This window comes from Fukomys damarensis, unplaced genomic scaffold (assembly GCF_012274545.1).
Source record: "Fukomys damarensis isolate Sample0158 unplaced genomic scaffold, DMR_v1.0_HiC HiC_scaffold_6, whole genome shotgun sequence".
In the NCBI taxonomy this organism is placed as follows: Eukaryota; Metazoa; Chordata; class Mammalia; order Rodentia; family Bathyergidae; genus Fukomys; species Fukomys damarensis.
This window is the reverse complement of record NW_022900918.1, coordinates 5,185,165-5,190,355: the sequence shown is the minus strand read 5'-3', so window position 1 is coordinate 5,190,355 and position 5,191 is coordinate 5,185,165.

The following is a 5,191-nucleotide window of genomic DNA, read 5'->3' as shown; positions in this document are numbered from 1 at the left end:
TTTTTTTTTTTTTTTTTTTTTATTAAACAAACTTCTCAACTCAGTTTCCATAGACCAAGAGTCCAGAGATGTCTATGCTGGATCCTCTCTTCAGGATCTTATCAGGCTAAAATCAAAATTGTGATTAATCTGTGTTTTCATCTTGGACTTTTGGTTCTTCTAAGCTTACTCATGTTGTTGACAGACTTTACTTAATTGACACTGAAACACTTAGGTCCCTATGTTTTTGCTGCCTGTCGAGTGGAGTCACTCTCAGCTTCTAAAGACTGTCTGCATGTCCTAATCATGTGGCTCTCTCAAACCACTAAATTTATATCTTCAACATCCCAAGTCTAGTGATATGAATGGCATCTTATGCTATTTTTATCTAGATAGATACATGTACTAATAAAAAATATGTGTGAGATTGATTTCTGAATATTAGGAAATTTTGAGTCTTTGCACTAAAATTTAAAACTGATTTACAATTTAAGAAATTTTTAAAATGTTAAGTGCTAGCTACTGTTTTGTGAAGGCAAAGCCATAATGCCTCTTATTCTTTCTCATTTCTGAAAGAAATACAAAGTCATGAATTATTTTTCAAGTTTAGAACAACACACATCCAAAAATAGATTAAGAAATAGATTCAATGAACTGAATAAATTAAAATGTTTCAAAATGCTAGTGATGGACCACAAAAGGAAAGTTTTATTAATGGACATGATGGAGAAAAACAAAGTTAATTAAATTAATGCAAAGAGCTCCTGTAAGTTAATAAATAAAGCAATTTAATTTTAAAGTGGTAAAGAATATGAACAAGTAATTTACAAAACAGAAAATGAAATAAAGTTATAAAGTATTTTAAGATACCTAGCATTATTAGATTTAAGAGAAATGCAAGTTAAACCAACAAAGAACAATCTTTTGTCACTTTTTTGCTACAAGTTATAGAGGACTAGATATCCTTACATACACTTAGTGAATCTGTAAATTATAATATTTCAGAAAACAATATTTATTAATTAAAATACATGCACTTTTGGAGCCAGAATTTTTCTCCTGTAACTTTTTTTCCCATACAGGCATAGAAAGGCTATTCAATAATTGAGAGATATAAGAGTGCACAAAATTTTAGTAACAAGATTTTTAATCTAGTGTAGCAAATAATTGGTCATATATTGAATTCATTATTTATAACTATAAATATTTAAAATATGACAAGTTAAATTTGTATCTAGTATGCATCTATTTGGAAGCATGTACTTAACATATTGGTCAAGATAATTAAGTTACCATGCCTTACATACAATCCCATAGCTTTGAAACTGAAACATATTGAAACAGAATGAGATTATGTATTTGTTTGTCAAAGGTACTAATTTGGAAACATACTATATTCCAAAATTAATGTTTCTTTTTATTTTTCCATATACAGTCAAAATAAGTACTTTTAATTTTTTAGGAACATATTATTACCATTTAAAATCTTGCATCTTTAAGTCAGTATGACCTTAACTTAGGAAAATGTTTTGCATTATTTATTTCCTGCTATTTAACATACTTTTGAACTATAACTGTAACAATATTTCTCTTTTACCTTCTTTTCAGAAAACATCTGTCTGAACACAATTTTGTTTGCTGTAAGACAACTCTTAACCTCTATTTCTGCACTTCCAAATCCATATCATACTTTTGTTTGTGCATTGGCTTCTGCTCAGCAGATATTGACTATTTCATAAAATAACTTTTCAACCTTATAAACCATATATATTTGAAAAAAGGAGTAGCTCTTGATATGCTGCAAAAAACTTATGCCGTAGATCTGGAAAGCTTCTTTTAGTGCATATTAACTTGAAAACTCTTTGTAGAAGAGTTTGCTCTTTACTTGTAGAGCACTGGAAAGAATCCCAAGTATTACTATACATCCACACATAAGAAAGTGACTAATATACTGGGAACAGGAGACTAGAGCAAACGATTTTGATTAAAATTATATTTCAAAGAAAGATCCAAGAGCAACAGGAAGAGATTGAGATCCTAGTGTTCACTTGCTTATTTGTGCTTTAAACTATTAATTCTCCCGCTGGCAAGGCGAGTCTAAACTGCTTTCTCAAATAGAACTGAAATAAGATCTGATCATGATGCCATTATAATTCTAAAGGCAATGTTAAAAAGTAGTCTCTTATAGAAAAAAATAAAAGTCTGTTTTTTTAGTCTTCTGTTTTTGTATTAGTTTTGAAAATGTAGTGTTTTAGGGGGGACACATTTTACTCTCATTCCCAAGTCTATTGTTTCAGCTTTAAACACCGTATCATCACCAATGTGAAATAGAATTATTTTTTTCTTTTGCTCTCCTCACACCCCCTTATTTGGTGCGTTTGCCACCATGAAATTCCATAGATCAAGAGGCTTAACCAACGTAAATTTACTTTATCACAATCCTGAAGGCTGGAATGCCCAAAGTGAAGGATCCAACAGCATTTGGGTTTATCCGGTGATTTGCAAACTACTGTGTAAATTCTTTCTTGACATTTCCTGCATGTAGGGAGTCGGGAGGGACGAAGGAGAGAGATCGCCTTTTCTCTTCCTCTTCTTATAAGCCACCCATCCCTTTGGATTAGGACCTACTCTTTTGACCTCATTTTACTTTATTTCTAAAAGCCATATTCCCAAGTGCATCCACATGGGGATTAAGGCATCAGCATGTTCATTCTGGGCAGGGAAACAATTAGGTCCATAGAAAATAGTCATGTTGGTTATTTCATTTATTTAAAACAAAATTTAAGTATGTTATAAAGAAGGAGAGTGGAGGATACATTGGTATAAATAATTAGCTATAATGCAGACTCTATATTAAGAAGTGTATCATTTAATTAATTAGTTATTTGAAGAAATATTTTCAGAGGACTATACTAGAATATAGGCAACATGAAGTCCAAAATATCATGTAAGTAATTTTAATCCTTGAAATTTAGGGAAAATTTGAGATATTTCTGATATTCATAATAATAATTTTGCTTGATAGCCAACGTTTTAGAATATATTTTGGGGAAAAACGACAACATATAGCATAGCCTTTGCCATTAAAAATTAACATGCTTATACATCTCTTAATTTTATTAGAAGTTGTAATGGCAAATTTTAAATTCCAATTTGATATGGTTAAGCGATACCTCAATAGTATATAAAATGCTCTTTCTGATGTGCCAGTAATCCGTATATGGGTGAAGTAGAGATTAGCATTTAAATCAGGAGCCTGAGTAAAGAAGATTTACCAAAGTAGGCAAGTTTGAATTGAATAAAAAGCCAAATACAATGATATCTGGAGCTTGAAAATCCATTTTCTCCTATTGCTGGACATCAGAGTCCCACATTCATAGGTTTTAAGACTCAAGGATTTATTCCAGCAGTACCCCAGATTATCAGGTTTCTGAACTAAGGCTAAGAGTTAGTTATACCATTGGCTCCTTTCCTTTTCAGGACTTTAGACACAGACTGAATTGAACCGGGCTTTCTGCATCTCCAGTTTTCAGAAGGCATACTGTGGAATGTTTCAACTGATAAAATTATAGGTAAATTCCCATATTAAATTTATTTATCTATTTATCTATCCATCCATACACCTCAGTATGGTCACACTAATGCTATAAAATGAACTGTGAATACCATGAGCAAATAAACTTGTCTTCCTTTAAATTGTAGATATTAGGTATTTTGTTTAGCAAGTAGAAATCTGATTAATATAAAATATATCCCTTAACTGCTGTTATCTTAGTAAAAATAGCATGGCAAATGGGATATTTACAGTGACATATGCATTTTTGGTTTTCCTCCTTTTGCCATTGAATCCAATGCTTCTTTTCTTTTATAACTGCCACCCTGATCCAATCCAATCTCTTACCTGTCCTCAGTACTTGTCTCTTAACTTTAAGACCCTTTCATTACATTACACTCCAGGTGATCAATAATAAACAAACAAAATACAAAAAGAAACATAGGTGTGCACATGCATACACAATTCATGTTCTCCTCTATGTATACATCCTTTTTAATGTAATATAGGTGGTCAATACACTGAATTTTTCTTACACTTATTTAAAGGAGCCTTAGTCACACTTTCCTCAAGATTCATTTTTTCTTTCAAGATAACAAATATTTCCCATTCAGATTTCAGTTAAATCTGTATTTTTATTTTTTTATATTTTTTTCCTAATAGCAGCTCTGCTTTATGTTTTCCTATTGCCACTGTTTTGCATAATGCTTATCATAATATGAAATTATATTTTTGTATCAAGTTTTGAGTAATGTTTCCTCACTCCCTAAAAATTCCTACTCTGTAAGCTTCTTTAGAATAGATGAAAGAATATTTTGCTTAATGCAAAATTATTTTGCCTAGTTAGGGCCTAAAGCACAGTAAGGACTTGATACACTCATTGTCAAGAAGCATCAATGTATGTATCCCTAAGCTTCTAAATTTAGCAATTAAAATATTCTTTTTTTTTTTAAGTGGATTTTCAAAACCTGATTTGCTATGTAGCTATTTTAGGAAGTACTAACTATCCATATACTCTGCATATATCTCAACCGCAGCCCCTGAGTCACTGAATGAAATAGGATTGCCCTAGTGCAGCACGTAGGACTTTCATTAAATCACATATGAACCTTAGTGCATCAAGCCACTGAATGTCTGAGATATATTTGTTGTTGAGTCATAGCCTGAGCTATTTTGTCATATACAGATGTTTAAAAAGTATGAAATAATTAGCAAGCTTATTTTACATAAAGTTACATTTAGACTTTCTCAAAGAACAATGTGGAGGTGCGTTTTAAATCTATTTCAGCATCATTCATCTCTAGTTTAATGACTAACATAATAATCTTTAAAGAAATGCTTTAAGACTGGAAACACTCTAAACACATTTTCCTCCAAACTATTTATGTTATCAATGTAGTTTTATCCATTAAAGTTCCCTTCTGTGAATCAGTTCAAACTTTGCAGTTAACTTTTTAAAGATTGTCACATCTCTATTAAATAAATTTTTGAGGACAGGTATTATCATCACTTTTACTAATGAATGCACTGTTTTTCTATTCTAATAAAATTTTGTTATATGAGGAATTAATGTAATTTTAATCAATGTGCATAAATACTAAATATACAAAAGAAAACTATCTTAAAAGCCCATTATATAAATATATATATATGTATATA